Consider the following 23261-nt stretch of genomic DNA (forward strand, 5'->3'; position numbering starts at 1 on the left):
CAGCTGATGACCAATCCATTAGTGCAATGGATGGCTGGAAGCATTTGTCTTTGCCTTTGCAATACCACAGAAGCAATGCATGGTCAATGTACAGCAATGACACACCTGTGTGAACAGCCAGGAGACCCCCCCCCCCCCCCATGTTATGTTACATAGTTACATAGTTAGTACGGTCGAAAAAAGACATATGTCCATCAAGTTCAACCAGGGAATTAAGGGGTAGGGGTGTGGCGCGATATTGGGGAAGGGATGAGATTTTATATTTCTTCATAAGCATTAATCTTATTTTGTCAATTAGGAACATTCAGCACCCACCCGCTATCAAGGCAGCTGCCTATCATGTCATGCCCTACCTGCACAGGTGTGCTGGCTACTCAAATGATCCAATTAAGGAGGCCGTTTAGTCAGCAGCAGCAGAAGTCCTGTGCCTGGACGCTCCAACAGCGGCCAGACACAAGCAGAAGCAGAAGCAGCAGAAGCAGCAGCAGCACCACCTTTTGTTTTTTGGCTGCAGCAGCAGCAAGGCCCACAGGGCTGGCTAGCTGGCTAGCCAGCAAGCAGGTAGCAATGAAAGTAGGAATCTTTCTTTTTAACCCTGTAAGGGGGTGGTGCACTGTACCCGAAGATACTGCCATATCGGGTCAATGCATAGGGCGACGGAAGCAAGCTTCGAAATCGGCCCCCGTTCTCAAAAATCCATTTAATATATGGTCCCCAGATAGGGGACGTATCAGATATTAAACTGATAAGAACAGATACTACACTTGATCTTAGCCAAAAGGCCGAGAAGCGATAACCGTGAAAGGGGCGGGCCCAACAAGGTGCCCTTCATGGGCACTATCACTGCTTGCTGTCAGGGAGGCTGCCAGACAATTTTCCATGCACACTCTGGGCTGGGGGGCAGTCAACCACCAGTACACACAGCAGAACCTAAACCCATACCATTATTGCTAAGCAGCAAGACAGGGGCCCATTGCACTCCCACGGGGCCTTTTTAAATGCAATCCATAACCCGGATTTGCCAGGAACCCTTCTTACTCCTCCTACTTGCATGTGACACTGGGCTTAGGATCTGCATAGGAAACACACACACAAGCACACACCTACCTTTGTTGCCTGCAGATGCCTCCTTGGCTGTCCCCAAACGGTATCAAACCAACACCCACGGGAAGCTGTAAGCATAGAGGACATGCCTGCACCCCATTGGACTTACCTGTGTGGGTTAAACCCGGGTTATTTGACAACCTATGGCGGTGATGGTTCTGCTCAGGCAGAGCAGTGCTGATGCTCCTCATAAAGCTGTCGCTGCTGTGAAGGTTCTAGGTGACATCACAAATCCCTATGGTTACATACACAACAAAGCTGGGTTGTTGTTGTTTACACTCTGCAAGGCCTGTGGAAGTGAGTGACATCATAGCACTGTAGTTCTGAGGGTTCTAGATGGATGCAACAATCTCCTGTTGCTTCTATGAAGGCCATAATAGACGACATCACCAAACAGCTCCATAGTCACATACACAGCAAAGGAGAGATGTTGTTTACACCTAGTGATGTCAGTGGTATTGAGTGACATCACAGCACAGTGCTAAGGCTCCTGGGCCTGGACACAGCAGCGGCTGCAATATCTCAACGGAGAATACGTTTATATATATGTGTGTGTGTGCGCGTATATATATATATATATATATATATATATATATATATATATATATTTCTCCGCCGAAATCACTTTTAAACCCATTTCCACCTTTTTTTCCCTTCTCTTCCTCTTACTTTTTTTTCACGTTTTTTTACGTTTTTCTCCTTTTCGCCTCTTTTCTGGGCGTATTATTCTTCTTTTTCTTCTTTTTTTTCGTCTAATGCATACCCCATCAGTGCAGCAATGCTTATTCAATACCGCCAGCAGATGGAGACACTGGGGGATAATTTTCTAAGGATTTATACTGATTTTTCCTGTCTGAATTTGTCGCACAGAAAGTTGCAGGCCAAATATGTGTGACATTTCTGCGACTTTAGCTTCTAGAGCATTTTTACAACATTATACATAGGTGCTGAATACATAAAAAGCGACTGTTCAGCGACAGACAAGTCGCATCGGCTGAAAGTAGGCCAGAATGTCAGTCCATGTTGGAGCAGGTTTAGATACAGTCTAAAGTATAGATCTCAAAGTCTGTGCACAGAATTTAGCAAGGGCCTCGCACCTTCTGATGCATCAGGTAGGTGCACAATAGCATAGCCTAACCCTCTGTACTTTGGTCTATATTGATGCGGGACATAGACAGCCAGCTGATGACCAATCCATTAGTGCAATGGATGGCTGGAAGCATTTGTCTTTGCCTTTGCAATACCACAGAAGCAATGCATGGTCAATGTACAGCAATGACACACCTGTGTGAACAGCCAGGAGACCCCCCCCCCCCCATGTTATGTTACATAGTTACATAGTTAGTACGGTCGAAAAAAGACATATGTCCATCAAGTTCAACCAGGGAATTAAGGGGTAGGGGTGTGGCGCGATATTGGGGAAGGGATGAGATTTTATATTTCTTCATAAGCATTAATCTTATTTTGTCAATTAGGAACATTCAGCACCCACCCGCTATCAAGGCAGCTGCCTATCATGTCATGCCCTACCTGCACAGGTGTGCTGGCTACTCAAATGATCCAATTAAGGAGGCCATTTAGTCAGCAGCAGCAGAAGTCCTGTGCCTGGACGCTCCAACAGCGGCCAGACACAAGCAGAAGCAGAAGCAGCAGAAGCAGCAGCAGCACCACCTTTTGTTTTTTGGCTGCAGCAGCAGCAAGGCCCACAGGGCTGGCTAGCTGGCTAGCCAGCAAGCAGGTAGCAATGAAAGTAGGAATCTTTCTTTTTAACCCTGTAAGGGGGTGGTGCACTGTACCCGAAGATACTGCCATATCGGGTCAATGCATAGGGCGACGGAAGCAAGCTTCAAAATCGGCCCCCGTTCTCAAAAATCCATTTAATATATGGTCCCCAGATAGGGGACGTATCAGATATTAAACTGATAAGAACAGATACTACACTTGATCTTAGCCAAAAGGCCGAGAAGCGATAACCGTGAAAGGGGCGGGCCCAACAAGGTGCCCTTCATGGGCACTATCACTGCTTGCTGTCAGGGAGGCTGCCAGACAATTTTCCATGCACACTCTGGGCTGGGGGGCAGTCAACCACCAGTACACACAGCAGAACCTAAACCCATACCATTATTGCTAAGCAGCAAGACAGGGGCCCATTGCACTCCCACGGGGCCTTTTTAAATGCAATCCATAACCCGGATTTGCCAGGAACCCTTCTTACTCCTCCTACTTGCATGTGACACTGGGCTTAGGATCTGCATAGGAAACACACACACAAGCACACACCTACCTTTGTTGCCTGCAGATGCCTCCTTGGCTGTCCCCAAACGGTATCAAACCAACACCCACGGGAAGCTGTAAGCATAGAGGACATGCCTGCACCCCATTGGACTTACCTGTGTGGGTTAAACCCGGGTTATTTGACAACCTATGGCGGTGATGGTTCTGCTCAGGCAGAGCAGTGCTGATGCTCCTCATAAAGCTGTCGCTGCTGTGAAGGTTCTAGGTGACATCACAAATCCCTATGGTTACATACACAACAAAGCTGGGTTGTTGTTGTTTACACTCTGCAAGGCCTGTGGAAGTGAGTGACATCATAGCACTGTAGTTCTGAGGGTTCTAGATGGATGCAACAATCTCCTGTTGCTTCTATGAAGGCCATAATAGACGACATCACCAAACAGCTCCATAGTCACATACACAGCAAAGGAGAGATGTTGTTTACACCTAGTGATGTCAGTGGTATTGAGTGACATCACAGCACAGTGCTAAGGCTCCTGGGCCTGGACACAGCAGCGGCTGCAATATCTCAACGGAGAATACGTTTATATATATGTGTGTGTGTGCGCGTATATATATATATATATATATATATATATATATATATATATATATTTCTCCGCCGAAATCACTTTTAAACCCATTTCCACCTTTTTTTCCCTTCTCTTCCTCTTACTTTTTTTTCACGTTTTTTTACGTTTTTCTCCTTTTCGCCTCTTTTCTGGGCGTATTATTCTTCTTTTTCTTCTTTTTTTTCGTCTAATGCATACCCCATCAGTGCAGCAATGCTTATTCAATACCGCCAGCAGATGGAGACACTGGGGGATAATTTTCTAAGGATTTATACTGATTTTTCCTGTCTGAATTTGTCGCACAGAAAGTTGCAGGCCAAATATGTGTGACATTTCTGCGACTTTAGCTTCTAGAGCATTTTTACAACATTATACATAGGTGCTGAATACATAAAAAGCGACTGTTCAGCGACAGACAAGTCGCATCGGCTGAAAGTAGGCCAGAATGTCAGTCCATGTTGGAGCAGGTTTAGATACAGTCTAAAGTATAGATCTCAAAGTCTGTGCACAGAATTTAGCAAGGGCCTCGCACCTTCTGATGCATCAGGTAGGTGCACAATAGCATAGCCTAACCCTCTGTACTTTGGTCTATATTGATGCGGGACATAGACAGCCAGCTGATGACCAATCCATTAGTGCAATGGATGGCTGGAAGCATTTGTCTTTGCCTTTGCAATACCACAGAAGCAATGCATGGTCAATGTACAGCAATGACACACCTGTGTGAACAGCCAGGAGACCCCCCCCCCCCCCATGTTATGTTACATAGTTACATAGTTAGTACGGTCGAAAAAAGACATATGTCCATCAAGTTCAACCAGGGAATTAAGGGGTAGGGGTGTGGCGCGATATTGGGGAAGGGATGAGATTTTATATTTCTTCATAAGCATTAATCTTATTTTGTCAATTAGGAACATTCAGCACCCACCCGCTATCAAGGCAGCTGCCTATCATGTCATGCCCTACCTGCACAGGTGTGCTGGCTACTCAAATGATCCAATTAAGGAGGCCGTTTAGTCAGCAGCAGCAGAAGTCCTGTGCCTGGACGCTCCAACAGCGGCCAGACACAAGCAGAAGCAGAAGCAGCAGAAGCAGCAGCAGCACCACCTTTTGTTTTTTGGCTGCAGCAGCAGCAAGGCCCACAGGGCTGGCTAGCTGGCTAGCCAGCAAGCAGGTAGCAATGAAAGTAGGAATCTTTCTTTTTAACCCTGTAAGGGGGTGGTGCACTGTACCCGAAGATACTGCCATATCGGGTCAATGCATAGGGCGACGGAAGCAAGCTTCGAAATCGGCCCCCGTTCTCAAAAATCCATTTAATATATGGTCCCCAGATAGGGGACGTATCAGATATTAAACTGATAAGAACAGATACTACACTTGATCTTAGCCAAAAGGCCGAGAAGCGATAACCGTGAAAGGGGCGGGCCCAACAAGGTGCCCTTCATGGGCACTATCACTGCTTGCTGTCAGGGAGGCTGCCAGACAATTTTCCATGCACACTCTGGGCTGGGGGGCAGTCAACCACCAGTACACACAGCAGAACCTAAACCCATACCATTATTGCTAAGCAGCAAGACAGGGGCCCATTGCACTCCCACGGGGCCTTTTTAAATGCAATCCATAACCCGGATTTGCCAGGAACCCTTCTTACTCCTCCTACTTGCATGTGACACTGGGCTTAGGATCTGCATAGGAAACACACACACAAGCACACACCTACCTTTGTTGCCTGCAGATGCCTCCTTGGCTGTCCCCAAACGGTATCAAACCAACACCCACGGGAAGCTGTAAGCATAGAGGACATGCCTGCACCCCATTGGACTTACCTGTGTGGGTTAAACCCGGGTTATTTGACAACCTATGGCGGTGATGGTTCTGCTCAGGCAGAGCAGTGCTGATGCTCCTCATAAAGCTGTCGCTGCTGTGAAGGTTCTAGGTGACATCACAAATCCCTATGGTTACATACACAACAAAGCTGGGTTGTTGTTGTTTACACTCTGCAAGGCCTGTGGAAGTGAGTGACATCATAGCACTGTAGTTCTGAGGGTTCTAGATGGATGCAACAATCTCCTGTTGCTTCTATGAAGGCCATAATAGACGACATCACCAAACAGCTCCATAGTCACATACACAGCAAAGGAGAGATGTTGTTTACACCTAGTGATGTCAGTGGTATTGAGTGACATCACAGCACAGTGCTAAGGCTCCTGGGCCTGGACACAGCAGCGGCTGCAATATCTCAACGGAGAATACGTTTATATATATGTGTGTGTGTGCGCGTATATATATATATATATATATATATATATATATATATATATATATTCTCCGCCGAAATCACTTTTAAACCCATTTCCACCTTTTTTTCCCTTCTCTTCCTCTTACTTTTTTTTCACGTTTTTTTACGTTTTTCTCCTTTTCGCCTCTTTTCTGGGCGTATTATTCTTCTTTTTCTTCTTTTTTTTTCGTCTAATGCATACCCCATCAGTGCAGCAATGCTTATTCAATACCGCCAGCAGATGGAGACACTGGGGGATAATTTTCTAAGGATTTATACTGATTTTTCCTGTCTGAATTTGTCGCACAGAAAGTTGCAGGCCAAATATGTGTGACATTTCTGCGACTTTAGCTTCTAGAGCATTTTTACAACATTATACATAGGTGCTGAATACATAAAAAGCGACTGTTCAGCGACAGACAAGTCGCATCGGCTGAAAGTAGGCCAGAATGTCAGTCCATGTTGGAGCAGGTTTAGATACAGTCTAAAGTATAGATCTCAAAGTCTGTGCACAGAATTTAGCAAGGGCCTCGCACCTTCTGATGCATCAGGTAGGTGCACAATAGCATAGCCTAACCCTCTGTACTTTGGTCTATATTGATGCGGGACATAGACAGCCAGCTGATGACCAATCCATTAGTGCAATGGATGGCTGGAAGCATTTGTCTTTGCCTTTGCAATACCACAGAAGCAATGCATGGTCAATGTACAGCAATGACACACCTGTGTGAACAGCCAGGAGACCCCCCCCCCTCCCCCCCCCATGTTATGTTACATAGTTACATAGTTAGTACGGTCGAAAAAAGACATATGTCCATCAAGTTCAACCAGGGAATTAAGGGGTAGGGGTGTGGCGCGATATTGGGGAAGGGATGAGATTTTATATTTCTTCATAAGCATTAATCTTATTTTGTCAATTAGGAACATTCAGCACCCACCCGCTATCAAGGCAGCTGCCTATCATGTCATGCCCTACCTGCACAGGTGTGCTGGCTACTCAAATGATCCAATTAAGGAGGCCATTTAGTCAGCAGCAGCAGAAGTCCTGTGCCTGGACGCTCCAACAGCGGCCAGACACAAGCAGAAGCAGAAGCAGCAGAAGCAGCAGCAGCACCACCTTTTGTTTTTTGGCTGCAGCAGCAGCAAGGCCCACAGGGCTGGCTAGCTGGCTAGCCAGCAAGCAGGTAGCAATGAAAGTAGGAATCTTTCTTTTTAACCCTGTAAGGGGGTGGTGCACTGTACCCGAAGATACTGCCATATCGGGTCAATGCATAGGGCGACGGAAGCAAGCTTCGAAATCGGCCCCCGTTCTCAAAAATCCATTTAATATATGGTCCCCAGATAGGGGACGTATCAGATATTAAACTGATAAGAACAGATACTACACTTGATCTTAGCCAAAAGGCCGAGAAGCGATAACCGTGAAAGGGGCGGGCCCAACAAGGTGCCCTTCATGGGCACTATCACTGCTTGCTGTCAGGGAGGCTGCCAGACAATTTTCCATGCACACTCTGGGCTGGGGGGCAGTCAACCACCAGTACACACAGCAGAACCTAAACCCATACCATTATTGCTAAGCAGCAAGACAGGGGCCCATTGCACTCCCACGGGGCCTTTTTAAATGCAATCCATAACCCGGATTTGCCAGGAACCCTTCTTACTCCTCCTACTTGCATGTGACACTGGGCTTAGGATCTGCATAGGAAACACACACACAAGCACACACCTACCTTTGTTGCCTGCAGATGCCTCCTTGGCTGTCCCCAAACGGTATCAAACCAACACCCACGGGAAGCTGTAAGCATAGAGGACATGCCTGCACCCCATTGGACTTACCTGTGTGGGTTAAACCCGGGTTATTTGACAACCTATGGCGGTGATGGTTCTGCTCAGGCAGAGCAGTGCTGATGCTCCTCATAAAGCTGTCGCTGCTGTGAAGGTTCTAGGTGACATCACAAATCCCTATGGTTACATACACAACAAAGCTGGGTTGTTGTTGTTTACACTCTGCAAGGCCTGTGGAAGTGAGTGACATCATAGCACTGTAGTTCTGAGGGTTCTAGATGGATGCAACAATCTCCTGTTGCTTCTATGAAGGCCATAATAGACGACATCACCAAACAGCTCCATAGTCACATACACAGCAAAGGAGAGATGTTGTTTACACCTAGTGATGTCAGTGGTATTGAGTGACATCACAGCACAGTGCTAAGGCTCCTGGGCCTGGACACAGCAGCGGCTGCAATATCTCAACGGAGAATACGTTTATATATATGTGTGTGTGTGCGCGTATATATATATATATATATATATATATATATATATATATATATCTCCGCCGAAATCACTTTTAAACCCATTTCCACCTTTTTTTCCCTTCTCTTCCTCTTACTTTTTTTTCACGTTTTTTTACGTTTTTCTCCTTTTCGCCTCTTTTCTGGGCGTATTATTCTTCTTTTTCTTCTTTTTTTCGTCTAATGCATACCCCATCAGTGCAGCAATGCTTATTCAATACCGCCAGCAGATGGAGACACTGGGGGATAATTTTCTAAGGATTTATACTGATTTTTCCTGTCTGAATTTGTCGCACAGAAAGTTGCAGGCCAAATATGTGTGACATTTCTGCGACTTTAGCTTCTAGAGCATTTTTACAACATTATACATAGGTGCTGAATACATAAAAAGCGACTGTTCAGCGACAGACAAGTCGCATCGGCTGAAAGTAGGCCAGAATGTCAGTCCATGTTGGAGCAGGTTTAGATACAGTCTAAAGTATAGATCTCAAAGTCTGTGCACAGAATTTAGCAAGGGCCTCGCACCTTCTGATGCATCAGGTAGGTGCACAATAGCATAGCCTAACCCTCTGTACTTTGGTCTATATTGATGCGGGACATAGACAGCCAGCTGATGACCAATCCATTAGTGCAATGGATGGCTGGAAGCATTTGTCTTTGCCTTTGCAATACCACAGAAGCAATGCATGGTCAATGTACAGCAATGACACACCTGTGTGAACAGCCAGGAGACCCCCCCCCCATGTTATGTTACATAGTTACATAGTTAGTACGGTCGAAAAAAGACATATGTCCATCAAGTTCAACCAGGGAATTAAGGGGTAGGGGTGTGGCGCGATATTGGGGAAGGGATGAGATTTTATATTTCTTCATAAGCATTAATCTTATTTTGTCAATTAGGAACATTCAGCACCCACCCGCTATCAAGGCAGCTGCCTATCATGTCATGCCCTACCTGCACAGGTGTGCTGGCTACTCAAATGATCCAATTAAGGAGGCCATTTAGTCAGCAGCAGCAGAAGTCCTGTGCCTGGATGCTCCAACAGCGGCCAGACACAAGCAGAAGCAGAAGCAGCAGAAGCAGCAGCAGCACCACCTTTTGTTTTTTGGCTGCAGCAGCAGCAAGGCCCACAGGGCTGGCTAGCTGGCTAGCCAGCAAGCAGGTAGCAATGAAAGTAGGAATCTTTCTTTTTAACCCTGTAAGGGGGTGGTGCACTGTACCCGAAGATACTGCCATATCGGGTCAATGCATAGGGCGACGGAAGCAAGCTTCGAAATCGGCCCCCGTTCTCAAAAATCCATTTAATATATGGTCCCCAGATAGGGGACGTATCAGATATTAAACTGATAAGAACAGATACTACACTTGATCTTAGCCAAAAGGCCGAGAAGCGATAACCGTGAAAGGGGCGGGCCCAACAAGGTGCCCTTCATGGGCACTATCACTGCTTGCTGTCAGGGAGGCTGCCAGACAATTTTCCATGCACACTCTGGGCTGGGGGGCAGTCAACCACCAGTACACACAGCAGAACCTAAACCCATACCATTATTGCTAAGCAGCAAGACAGGGGCTCATTGCACTCCCACGGGGCCTTTTTAAATGCAATCCATAACCCGGATTTGCCAGGAACCCTTCTTACTCCTCCTACTTGCATGTGACACTGGGCTTAGGATCTGCATAGGAAACACACACACAAGCACACACCTACCTTTGTTGCCTGCAGATGCCTCCTTGGCTGTCCCCAAACGGTATCAAACCAACACCCACGGGAAGCTGTAAGCATAGAGGACATGCCTGCACCCCATTGGACTTACCTGTGTGGGTTAAACCCGGGTTATTTGACAACCTATGGCGGTGATGGTTCTGCTCAGGCAGAGCAGTGCTGATGCTCCTCATAAAGCTGTCGCTGCTGTGAAGGTTCTAGGTGACATCACAAATCCCTATGGTTACATACACAACAAAGCTGGGTTGTTGTTGTTTACACTCTGCAAGGCCTGTGGAAGTGAGTGACATCATAGCACTGTAGTTCTGAGGGTTCTAGATGGATGCAACAATCTCCTGTTGCTTCTATGAAGGCCATAATAGACGACATCACCAAACAGCTCCATAGTCACATACACAGCAAAGGAGAGATGTTGTTTACACCTAGTGATGTCAGTGGTATTGAGTGACATCACAGCACAGTGCTAAGGCTCCTGGGCCTGGACACAGCAGCGGCTGCAATATCTCAACGGAGAATACGTTTATATATATGTGTGTGTGTGCGCGATATATATATATATATATATATATATATATATATATATATATATATTTCTCCGCCGAAATCACTTTTAAACCCATTTCCACCTTTTTTTCCCTTCTCTTCCTCTTACTTTTTTTTCACGTTTTTTTTACGTCTTTCTCCTTTTCGCCTCTTTTCTGGGCATATTATTCTTCTTTTTCTTCTTTTTTTTCGTCTAATGCATACCCCATCAGTGCAGCAATGCTTATTCAATACCGCCAGCAGATGGAGACACTGGGGGATAATTTTCTAAGGATTTATACTGATTTTTCCTGTCTGAATTTGTCGCACAGAAAGTTGCAGGCCAAATATGTGTGACATTTCTGCGACTTTAGCTTCTAGAGCATTTTTACAACATTATACATAGGTGCTGAATACATAAAAAGCGACTGTTCAGCGACAGACAAGTCGCATCGGCTGAAAGTAGGCCAGAATGTCAGTCCATGTTGGAGCAGGTTTAGATACAGTCTAAAGTATAGATCTCAAAGTCTGTGCACAGAATTTAGCAAGGGCCTCGCACCTTCTGATGCATCAGGTAGGTGCACAATAGCATAGCCTAACCCTCTGTACTTTGGTCTATATTGATGCGGGACATAGACAGCCAGCTGATGACCAATCCATTAGTGCAATGGATGGCTGGAAGCATTTGTCTTTGCCTTTGCAATACCACAGAAGCAATGCATGGTCAATGTACAGCAATGACACACCTGTGTGAACAGCCAGGAGACCCCCCCCCCCCCCCATGTTATGTTACATAGTTACATAGTTAGTACGGTCGAAAAAAGACATATGTCCATCAAGTTCAACCAGGGAATTAAGGGGTAGGGGTGTGGCGCGATATTGGGGAAGGGATGAGATTTTATATTTCTTCATAAGCATTAATCTTATTTTGTCAATTAGGAACATTCAGCACCCACCCGCTATCAAGGCAGCTGCCTATCATGTCATGCCCTACCTGCACAGGTGTGCTGGCTACTCAAATGATCCAATTAAGGAGGCCATTTAGTCAGCAGCAGCAGAAGTCCTGTGCCTGGACGCTCCAACAGCGGCCAGACACAAGCAGAAGCAGAAGCAGCAGAAGCAGCAGCAGCACCACCTTTTGTTTTTTGGCTGCAGCAGCAGCAAGGCCCACAGGGCTGGCTAGCTGGCTAGCCAGCAAGCAGGTAGCAATGAAAGTAGGAATCTTTCTTTTTAACCCTGTAAGGGGGTGGTGCACTGTACCCGAAGATACTGCCATATCGGGTCAATGCATAGGGCGACGGAAGCAAGCTTCGAAATCGGCCCCCGTTCTCAAAAATCCATTTAATATATGGTCCCCAGATAGGGGACGTATCAGATATTAAACTGATAAGAACAGATACTACACTTGATCTTAGCCAAAAGGCCGAGAAGCGATAACCGTGAAAGGGGCGGGCCCAACAAGGTGCCCTTCATGGGCACTATCACTGCTTGCTGTCAGGGAGGCTGCCAGACAATTTTCCATGCACACTCTGGGCTGGGGGGCAGTCAACCACCAGTACACACAGCAGAACCTAAACCCATACCATTATTGCTAAGCAGCAAGACAGGGGCCCATTGCACTCCCACGGGGCCTTTTTAAATGCAATCCATAACCCGGATTTGCCAGGAACCCTTCTTACTCCTCCTACTTGCATGTGACACTGGGCTTAGGATCTGCATAGGAAACACACACACAAGCACACACCTACCTTTGTTGCCTGCAGATGCCTCCTTGGCTGTCCCCAAACGGTATCAAACCAACACCCACGGGAAGCTGTAAGCATAGAGGACATGCCTGCACCCCATTGGACTTACCTGTGTGGGTTAAACCCGGGTTATTTGACAACCTATGGCGGTGATGGTTCTGCTCAGGCAGAGCAGTGCTGATGCTCCTCATAAAGCTGTCGCTGCTGTGAAGGTTCTAGGTGACATCACAAATCCCTATGGTTACATACACAACAAAGCTGGGTTGTTGTTGTTTACACTCTGCAAGGCCTGTGGAAGTGAGTGACATCATAGCACTGTAGTTCTGAGGGTTCTAGATGGATGCAACAATCTCCTGTTGCTTCTATGAAGGCCATAATAGACGACATCACCAAACAGCTCCATAGTCACATACACAGCAAAGGAGAGATGTTGTTTACACCTAGTGATGTCAGTGGTATTGAGTGACATCACAGCACAGTGCTAAGGCTCCTGGGCCTGGACACAGCAGCGGCTGCAATATCTCAACGGAGAATACGTTTATATATATGTGTGTGTGTGCGCGTATATATATATATATATATATATATATATATATATATATATTTCTCCGCCGAAATCACTTTTAAACCCATTTCCACCTTTTTTTCCCTTCTCTTCCTCTTACTTTTTTTTCACGTTTTTTTACGTTTTTCTCCTTTTCGCCTCTTTTCTGGGCGTATTATTCTTCTTTTTCTTCTTTTTTTCGTCTAATGCATACCCCATCAGTGCAGCAATGCTTATTCAATACCGCCAGCAGATGGAGACACTGGGGGATAATTTTCTAAGGATTTATACTGATTTTTCCTGTCTGAATTTGTCGCACAGAAAGTTGCAGGCCAAATATGTGTGACATTTCTGCGACTTTAGCTTCTAGAGCATTTTTACAACATTATACATAGGTGCTGAATACATAAAAAGCGACTGTTCAGCGACAGACAAGTCGCATCGGCTGAAAGTAGGCCAGAATGTCAGTCCATGTTGGAGCAGGTTTAGATACAGTCTAAAGTATAGATCTCAAAGTCTGTGCACAGAATTTAGCAAGGGCCTCGCACCTTCTGATGCATCAGGTAGGTGCACAATAGCATAGCCTAACCCTCTGTACTTTGGTCTATATTGATGCGGGACATAGACAGCCAGCTGATGACCAATCCATTAGTGCAATGGATGGCTGGAAGCATTTGTCTTTGCCTTTGCAATACCACAGAAGCAATGCATGGTCAATGTACAGCAATGACACACCTGTGTGAACAGCCAGGAGACCCCCCCCCCCATGTTATGTTACATAGTTACATAGTTAGTACGGTCGAAAAAAGACATATGTCCATCAAGTTCAACCAGGGAATTAAGGGGTAGGGGTGTGGCGCGATATTGGGGAAGGGATGAGATTTTATATTTCTTCATAAGCATTAATCTTATTTTGTCAATTAGGAACATTCAGCACCCACCCGCTATCAAGGCAGCTGCCTATCATGTCATGCCCTACCTGCACAGGTGTGCTGGCTACTCAAATGATCCAATTAAGGAGGCCATTTAGTCAGCAGCAGCAGAAGTCCTGTGCCTGGACGCTCCAACAGCGGCCAGACACAAGCAGAAGCAGAAGCAGCAGAAGCAGCAGCAGCACCACCTTTTGTTTTTTGGCTGCAGCAGCAGCAAGGCCCACAGGGCTGGCTAGCTGGCTAGCCAGCAAGCAGGTAGCAATGAAAGTAGGAATCTTTCTTTTTAACCCTGTAAGGGGGTGGTGCACTGTACCCGAAGATACTGCCATATCGGGTCAATGCATAGGGCGACGGAAGCAAGCTTCGAAATTGGCCCCCGTTCTCAAAAATCCAATTAATATATGGTCCCCAGATAGGGGACGTATCAGATATTAAACTGATAAGAACAGATACTACACTTGATCTTAGCCAAAAGGCCGAGAAGCGATAACCGTGAAAGGGGCGGGCCCAACAAGGTGCCCTTCATGGGCACTATCACTGCTTGCTGTCAGGGAGGCTGCCAGACAATTTTCCATGCACACTCTGGGCTGGGGGGCAGTCAACCACCAGTACACACAGCAGAACCTAAACCCATACCATTATTGCTAAGCAGCAAGACAGGGGCCCATTGCACTCCCACGGGGCCTTTTTAAATGCAATCCATAACCCGGATTTGCCAGGAACCCTTCTTACTCCTCCTACTTGCATGTGACACTGGGCTTAGGATCTGCATAGGAAACACAAACACAAGCACACACCTACCTTTGTTGCCTGCAGATGCCTCCTTGGCTGTCCCCAAACGGTATCAAACCAACACCCACGGGAAGCTGTAAGCATAGAGGACATGCCTGCACCCCATTGGACTTACCTGTGTGGGTTAAACCCGGGTTATTTGACAACCTATGGCGGTGATGGTTCTGCTCAGGCAGAGCAGTGCTGATGCTCCTCATAAAGCTGTCGCTGCTGTGAAGGTTCTAGGTGACATCACAAATCCCTATGGTTACATACACAACAAAGCTGGGTTGTTGTTGTTTACACTCTGCAAGGCCTGTGGAAGTGAGTGACATCATAGCACTGTAGTTCTGAGGGTTCTAGATGGATGCAACAATCTCCTGTTGCTTCTATGAAGGCCATAATAGACGACATCACCAAACAGCTCCATAGTCACATACACAGCAAAGGAGAGATGTTGTTTACACCTAGTGATGTCAGTGGTATTGAGTGACATCACAGCACAGTGCTAAGGCTCCTGGGCCTGGACACAGCAGCGGCTGCAATATCTCAACGGAGAATACGTTTATATATATGTGTGTGTGTGCGCGTATATATATATATATATATATATATATATATATATTTCTCCGCCGAAATCACTTTTAAACCCATTTCCACCTTTTTTTCCCTTCTCTTCCTCTTACTTTTTTTTCACGTTTTTTTACGTTTTTCTCCTTTTCGCCTCTTTTCTGGGCGTATTATTCTTCTTTTTCTTCTTTTTTTTCGTCTAATGCATACCCCATCAGTGCAGCAATGCTTATTCAATACCGCCAGCAGATGGAGACACTGGGGGATAATTTTCTAAGGATTTATACTGATTTTTCCTGTCTGAATTTGTCGCACAGAAAGTTGCAGGCCAAATATGTGTGACATTTCTGCGACTTTAGCTTCTAGAGCATTTTTACAACATTATACATAGGTGCTGAATACATAAAAAGCGACTGTTCAGCGACAGACAAGTCGCATCGGCTGAAAGTAGGCCAGAATGTCAGTCCATGTTGGAGCAGGTTTAGATACAGTCTAAAGTATAGATCTCAAAGTTTGTGCACAGAATTTAGCAAGGGCCTCGCACCTTCTGATGCATCAGGTAGGTGCACAATAGCATAGCCTAACCCTCTGTACTTTGGTCTATATTGATGCGGGACATAGACAGCCAGCTGATGACCAATCCATTAGTGCAATGGATGGCTGGAAGCATTTGTCTTTGCCTTTGCAATACCACAGAAGCAATGCATGGTCAATGTACAGCAATGACACACCTGTGTGAACAGCCAGGAGACCCCCCCCCCCCCATGTTATGTTACATAGTTACATAGTTAGTACGGTCGAAAAAAGACATATGTCCATCAAGTTCAACCAGGGAATTAAGGGGTAGGGGTGTGGCGCGATATTGGGGAAGGGATGAGATTTTATATTTCTTCATAAGCATTAATCTTATTTTGTCAATTAGGAACATTCAGCACCCACCCGCTATCAAGGCAGCTGCCTATCATGTCATGCCCTACCTGCACAGGTGTGCTGGCTACTCAAATGATCCAATTAAGGAGGCCATTTAGTCAGCAGCAGCAGAAGTCCTGTGCCTGGACGCTCCAACAGCGGCCAGACACAAGCAGGAGCAGAAGCAGCAGAAGCACCACCTTTTGTTTTTTGGCTGCAGCAGCAGCAAGGCCCACAGGGCTGGCTAGCTGGCTAGCCAGCAAGCAGGTAGCAATGAAAGTAGGAATCTTTCTTTTTAACCCTGTAAGGGGGTGGTGCACTGTACCCGAAGATACTGCTATATCGGGTCAATGCATAGGGCGACGGAAGCAAGCTTCGAAATCGGCCCCCGTTCTCAAAAATCCATTTAATATATGGTCCCCAGATAGGGGACGTATCAGATATTAAACTGATAAGAACAGATACTACACTTGATCTTAGCCAAAAGGCCGAGAAGCGATAACCGTGAAAGGGGCGGGCCCAACAAGGTGCCCTTCATGGGCACTATCACTGCTTGCTGTCAGGGAGGCTGCCAGACAATTTTCCATGCACACTCTGGGCTGGGGGGCAGTCAACCACCAGTACACACAGCAGAACCTAAACCCATACCATTATTGCTAAGCAGCAAGACAGGGGCCCATTGCACTCCCACGGGGCCTTTTTAAATGCAATCCATAACCCGGATTTGCCAGGAACCCTTCTTACTCCTCCTACTTGCATGTGACACTGGGCTTAGGATCTGCATAGGAAACACACACACAAGCACACACCTACCTTTGTTGCCTGCAGATGCCTCCTTGGCTGTCCCCAAACGGTATCAAACCAACACCCACGGGAAGCTGTAAGCATAGAGGACATGCCTGCACCCCATTGGACTTACCTGTGTGGGTTAAACCCGGGTTATTTGACAACCTATGGCGGTGATGGTTCTGCTCAGGCAGAGCAGTGCTGATGCTCCTCATAAAGCTGTCGCTGCTGTGAAGGTTCTAGGTGACATCACAAATCCCTATGGTTACATACACAACAAAGCTGGGTTGTTGTTGTTTACACTCTGCAAGGCCTGTGGAAGTGAGTGACATCATAGCACTGTAGTTCTGAGGGTTCTAGATGGATGCAACAATCTCCTGTTGCTTCTATGAAGGCCATAATAGACGACATCACCAAACAGCTCCATAGTCACATACACAGCAAAGGAGAGATGTTGTTTACACCTAGTGATGTCAGTGGTATTGAGTGACATCACAGCACAGTGCTAAGGCTCCTGGGCCTGGACACAGCAGCGGCTGCAATATCTCAACGGAGAATACGTTTATATATATGTGTGTGTGTGCGCGTATATATATATATATATATATATATATATATATATATATATATATTTCTCCGCCGAAATCACTTTTAAACCCATTTCCACCTTTTTTTCCCTTCTCTTCCTCTTACTTTTTTTTCACGTTTTTTTACGTTTTTCTCCTTTTCGCCTCTTTTCTGGGTGTATTATTCTTCTTTTTCTTCTTTTTTTTCGTCTAATGCATACCCCATCAGTGCAGCAATGCTTATTCAATACCGCCAGCAGATGGAGACACTGGGGGATAATTTTCTAAGGATTTATACTGATTTTTCCTGTCTGAATTTGTCGCACAGAAAGTTGCAGGCCAAATATGTGTGACATTTCTGCGACTTTAGCTTCTAGAGCATTTTTACAACATTATACATAGGTGCTGAATACATAAAAAGCGACTGTTCAGCGACAGACAAGTCGCATCGGCTGAAAGTAGGCCAGAATGTCAGTCCATGTTGGAGCAGGTTTAGATACAGTCTAAAGTATAGATCTCAAAGTCTGTGCACAGAATTTAGCAAGGGCCTCGCACCTTCTGATGCATCAGGTAGGTGCACAATAGCATAGCCTAACCCTCTGTACTTTGGTCTATATTGATGCGGGACATAGACAGCCAGCTGATGACCAATCCATTAGTGCAATGGATGGCTGGAAGCATTTGTCTTTGCCTTTGCAATACCACAGAAGCAATGCATGGTCAATGTACAGCAATGACACACCTGTGTGAACAGCCAGGAGACCCCCCCCCCCCCCCCATGTTATGTTACATAGTTATATAGTTAGTACGGTCGAAAAAAGACATATGTCCATCAAGTTCAACCAGGGAATTAAGGGGTAGGGGTGTGGCGCGATATTGGGGAAGGGATGAGATTTTATATTTCTTCATAAGCATTAATCTTATTTTGTCAATTAGGAACATTCAGCACCCACCCGCTATCAAGGCAGCTGCCTATCATGTCATGCCCTACCTGCACAGGTGTGCTGGCTACTCAAATGATCCAATTAAGGAGGCCATTTAGTCAGCAGCAGCAGAAGTCCTGTGCCTGGACGCTCCAACAGCAGCCAGACACAAGCAGAAGCAGAAGCAGCAGCAGCACCACCTTTTGTTTTTTGGCTGCAGCAGCAGCAAGGCCCACAGGGCTGGCTAGCTGGCTAGCCAGCAAGCAGGTAGCAATGAAAGTAGGAATCTTTCTTTTTAACCCTGTAAGGGGGTGGTGCACTGTACCCGAAGATACTGCCATATCGGGTCAATGCATAGGGCGACGGAAGCAAGCTTCGAAATCGGCCCCCGTTCTCAAAAATCCATTTAATATATGGTCCCCAGATAGGGGACGTATCAGATATTAAACTGATAAGAACAGATACTACACTTGATCTTAGCCAAAAGGCCGAGAAGCGATAACCGTGAAAGGGGCGGGCCCAACAAGGTGCCCTTCATGGGCACTATCACTGCTTGCTGTCAGGGAGGCTGCCAGACAATTTTCCATGCACACTCTGGGCTGGGGGGCAGTCAACCACCAGTACACACAGCAGAACCTAAACCCATACCATTATTGCTAAGCAGCAAGACAGGGGCCCATTGCACTCCCACGGGGCCTTTTTAAATGCAATCCATAACCCGGATTTGCCAGGAACCCTTCTTACTCCTCCTACTTGCATGTGACACTGGGCTTAGGATCTGCATAGGAAACACACACACAAGCACACACCTACCTTTGTTGCCTGCAGATGCCTCCTTGGCTGTCCCCAAACGGTATCAAACCAACACCCACGGGAAGCTGTAAGCATAGAGGACATGCCTGCACCCCATTGGACTTACCTGTGTGGGTTAAACTCGGGTTATTTGACAACCTATGGCGGTGATGGTTCTGCTCAGGCAGAGCAGTGCTGATGCTCCTCATAAAGCTGTCGCTGCTGTGAAGGTTCTAGGTGACATCACAAATCCCTATGGTTACATACACAACAAAGCTGGGTTGTTGTTGTTTACACTCTGCAAGGCCTGTGGAAGTGAGTGACATCATAGCACTGTAGTTCTGAGGGTTCTAGATGGATGCAACAATCTCCTGTTGCTTCTATGAAGGCCATAATAGACGACATCACCAAACAGCTCCATAGTCACATACACAGCAAAGGAGAGATGTTGTTTACACCTAGTGATGTCAGTGGTATTGAGTGACATCACAGCACAGTGCTAAGGCTCCTGGGCCTGGACACAGCAGCGGCTGCAATATCTCAACGGAGAATACGTTTATATATATGTGTGTGTGTGCGCGTATATATATATATATATATATATATATATATATATATATATATATTTCTCCGCCGAAATCACTTTTAAACCCATTTCCACCTTTTTTTCCCTTCTCTTCCTCTTACTTTTTTTTCACGTTTTTTTACGTTTTTCTCCTTTTCGCCTCTTTTCTGGGCGTATTATTCTTCTTTTTCTTCTTTTTTTTCGTCTAATGCATACCCCATCAGTGCAGCAATGCTTATTCAATACCGCCAGCAGATGGAGACACTGGGGGATAATTTTCTAAGGATTTATACTGATTTTTCCTGTCTGAATTTGTCGCACAGAAAGTTGCAGGCCAAATATGTGTGACATTTCTGCGACTTTAGCTTCTAGAGCATTTTTACAACATTATACATAGGTGCTGAATACATAAAAAGCGACTGTTCAGCGACAGACAAGTCGCATCGGCTGAAAGTAGGCCAGAATGTCAGTCCATGTTGGAGCAGGTTTAGATACAGTCTAAAGTATAGATCTCAAAGTCTGTGCACAGAATTTAGCAAGGGCCTCGCACCTTCTGATGCATCAGGTAGGTGCACAATAGCATAGCCTAACCCTCTGTACTTTGGTCTATATTGATGCGGGACATAGACAGCCAGCTGATGACCAATCCATTAGTGCAATGGATGGCTGGAAGCATTTGTCTTTGCCTTTGCAATACCACAGAAGCAATGCATGGTCAATGTACAGCAATGACACACCTGTGTGAACAGCCAGGAGACCCCCCCCCCCCCCCCATGTTATGTTACATAGTTACATAGTTAGTACGGTCGAAAAAAGACATATGTCCATCAAGTTCAACCAGGGAATTAAGGGGTAGGGGTGTGGCGCGATATTGGGGAAGGGATGAGATTTTATATTTCTTCATAAGCATTAATCTTATTTTGTCAATTAGGAACATTCAGCACCCACCCGCTATCAAGGCAGCTGCCTATCATGTCATGCCCTACCTGCACAGGTGTGCTGGCTACTCAAATGATCCAATTAAGGAGGCCATTTAGTCAGCAGCAGCAGAAGTCCTGTGCCTGGACGCTCCAACAGCGGCCAGACACAAGCAGAAGCAGAAGCAGCAGAAGCAGCAGCAGCACCACCTTTTGTTTTTTGGCTGCAGCAGCAGCAAGGCCCACAGGGCTGGCTAGCTGGCTAGCCAGCAAGCAGGTAGCAATGAAAGTAGGAATCTTTCTTTTTAACCCTGTAAGGGGGTGGTGCACTGTACCCGAAGATACTGCTATATCGGGTCAATGCATAGGGCGACGGAAGCAAGCTTCGAAATCGGCCCCCGTTCTCAAAAATCCATTTAATATATGGTCCCCAGATAGGGGACGTATCAGATATTAAACTGATAAGAACAGATACTACACTTGATCTTAGCCAAAAGGCCGAGAAGCGATAACCGTGAAAGGGGCGGGCCCAACAAGGTGCCCTTCATGGGCACTATCACTGCTTGCTGTCAGGGAGGCTGCCAGACAATTTTCCATGCACACTCTGGGCTGGGGGGCAGTCAACCACCAGTACACACAGCAGAACCTAAACCCATACCATTATTGCTAAGCAGCAAGACAGGGGCCCATTGCACTCCCACGGGGCCTTTTTAAATGCAATCCATAACCCGGATTTGCCAGGAACCCTTCTTACTCCTCCTACTTGCATGTGACACTGGGCTTAGGATCTGCATAGGAAACACACACACAAGCACACACCTACCTTTGTTGCCTGCAGATGCCTCCTTGGCTGTCCCCAAACGGTATCAAACCAACACCCACGGGAAGCTGTAAGCATAGAGGACATGCCTGCACCCCATTGGACTTACCTGTGTGGGTTAAACCCGGGTTATTTGACAACCTATGGCGGTGATGGTTCTGCTCAGGCAGAGCAGTGCTGATGCTCCTCATAAAGCTGTCGCTGCTGTGAAGGTTCTAGGTGACATCACAAATCCCTATGGTTACATACACAACAAAGCTGGGTTGTTGTTGTTTACACTCTGCAAGGCCTGTGGAAGTGAGTGACATCATAGCACTGTAGTTCTGAGGGTTCTAGATGGATGCAACAATCTCCTGTTGCTTCTATGAAGGCCATAATAGACGGCATCACCAAACAGCTCCATAGTCACATACACAGCAAAGGAGAGATGTTGTTTACACCTAGTGATGTCAGTGGTATTGAGTGACATCACAGCACAGTGCTAAGGCTCCTGGGCCTGGACACAGCAGCGGCTGCAATATCTCAACGGAGAATACGTTTATATATATGTGTGTGTGTGCGCGTATATATATATATATATATATATATATATATATATATATATATATATATATATATATATTTCTCCGCCGAAATCACTTTTAAACCCATTTCCACCTTTTTTTCCCTTCTCTTCCTCTTACTTTTTTTTCACGTTTTTTTACGTTTTTCTCCTTTTCGCCTCTTTTCTGGGCGTATTATTCTTCTTTTTCTTCTTTTTTTTCGTCTAATGCATACCCCATCAGTGCAGCAATGCTTATTCAATACCGCCAGCAGATGGAGACACTGGGGGATAATTTTCTAAGGATTTATACTGATTTTTCCTGTCTGAATTTGTCGCACAGAAAGTTGCAGGCCAAATATGTGTGACATTTCTGCGACTTTAGCTTCTAGAGCATTTTTACAACATTATACATAGGTGCTGAATACATAAAAAGCGACTGTTCAGCGACAGACAAGTCGCATCGGCTGAAAGTAGGCCAGAATGTCAGTCCATGTTGGAGCAGGTTTAGATACAGTCTAAAGTATAGATCTCAAAGTCTGTGCACAGAATTTAGCAAGGGCCTCGCACCTTCTGATGCATCAGGTAGGTGCACAATAGCATAGCCTAACCCTCTGTACTTTGGTCTATATTGATGCGGGACATAGACAGCCAGCTGATGACCAATCCATTAGTGCAATGGATGGCTGGAAGCATTTGTCTTTGCCTTTGCAATACCACAGAAGCAATGCATGGTCAATGTACAGCAATGACACACCTGTGTGAACAGCCAGGAGACCCCCCCCCCCCCCCCCCATGTTATGTTACATAGTTACATAGTTAGTACAGTCGAAAAAAGACATATGTCCATCAAGTTCAACCAGGGAATTAAGGGGTAGGGGTGTGGCGCGATATTGGGGAAGGGATGAGATTTTATATTTCTTCATAAGCATTAATCTTATTTTGTCAATTAGGAACATTCAGCACCCACCCGCTATCAAGGCAGCTGCCTATCATGTCATGCCCTACCTGCACAGGTGTGCTGGCTACTCAAATGATCCAATTAAGGAGGCCATTTAGTCAGCAGCAGCAGAAGTCCTGTGCCTGGACGCTCCAACAGCGGCCAGACACAA

At 46.0% G+C, this 23261-nt stretch overlaps 10 non-coding genes across 10 annotated transcripts; all 10 read right to left on the reverse strand.

Annotated features, from left to right (window-relative positions):
- Window positions 1–603: 603 nt before the first annotated feature.
- LOC130309185 (U2 spliceosomal RNA) lies at window positions 604–794 on the reverse strand. Its single transcript, XR_008857885.1, has one exon. It is a non-coding gene; the product is annotated as a U2 spliceosomal RNA (small nuclear RNA).
- Window positions 795–2884: 2090 nt separating this feature from the next.
- Window positions 2885–3075, reverse strand: LOC130309184 (U2 spliceosomal RNA). The gene has a single exon (XR_008857884.1). It is a non-coding gene; the product is annotated as a U2 spliceosomal RNA (small nuclear RNA).
- Window positions 3076–5166: 2091 nt separating this feature from the next.
- Window positions 5167–5357, reverse strand: LOC130309186 (U2 spliceosomal RNA). The gene has a single exon (XR_008857886.1). It is a non-coding gene; the product is annotated as a U2 spliceosomal RNA (small nuclear RNA).
- A 2097-nt stretch (window positions 5358–7454) lies between these two features.
- On the reverse strand, window positions 7455–7645 carry LOC130309187 (U2 spliceosomal RNA). The gene has a single exon (XR_008857887.1). It is a non-coding gene; the product is annotated as a U2 spliceosomal RNA (small nuclear RNA).
- A 2082-nt stretch (window positions 7646–9727) lies between these two features.
- Window positions 9728–9918, reverse strand: LOC130309188 (U2 spliceosomal RNA). The gene has a single exon (XR_008857888.1). It is a non-coding gene; the product is annotated as a U2 spliceosomal RNA (small nuclear RNA).
- A 2094-nt stretch (window positions 9919–12012) lies between these two features.
- Window positions 12013–12203, reverse strand: LOC130309189 (U2 spliceosomal RNA). Its single transcript, XR_008857889.1, has one exon. It is a non-coding gene; the product is annotated as a U2 spliceosomal RNA (small nuclear RNA).
- Window positions 12204–14286: 2083 nt separating this feature from the next.
- On the reverse strand, window positions 14287–14477 carry LOC130309224 (U2 spliceosomal RNA). Its single transcript, XR_008857920.1, has one exon. It is a non-coding gene; the product is annotated as a U2 spliceosomal RNA (small nuclear RNA).
- Window positions 14478–16548: 2071 nt separating this feature from the next.
- Window positions 16549–16739, reverse strand: LOC130309207 (U2 spliceosomal RNA). Its single transcript, XR_008857906.1, has one exon. It is a non-coding gene; the product is annotated as a U2 spliceosomal RNA (small nuclear RNA).
- Window positions 16740–18823: 2084 nt separating this feature from the next.
- On the reverse strand, window positions 18824–19014 carry LOC130309190 (U2 spliceosomal RNA). Its single transcript, XR_008857890.1, has one exon. It is a non-coding gene; the product is annotated as a U2 spliceosomal RNA (small nuclear RNA).
- Window positions 19015–21107: 2093 nt separating this feature from the next.
- Window positions 21108–21298, reverse strand: LOC130309219 (U2 spliceosomal RNA). Its single transcript, XR_008857918.1, has one exon. It is a non-coding gene; the product is annotated as a U2 spliceosomal RNA (small nuclear RNA).
- Window positions 21299–23261: the final 1963 nt, after the last annotated feature.

The sequence above is a fragment of the Hyla sarda genome, unplaced genomic scaffold, assembly GCF_029499605.1.
Source record: "Hyla sarda isolate aHylSar1 unplaced genomic scaffold, aHylSar1.hap1 scaffold_1517, whole genome shotgun sequence".
Classification (NCBI taxonomy): Eukaryota; Metazoa; Chordata; class Amphibia; order Anura; family Hylidae; genus Hyla; species Hyla sarda.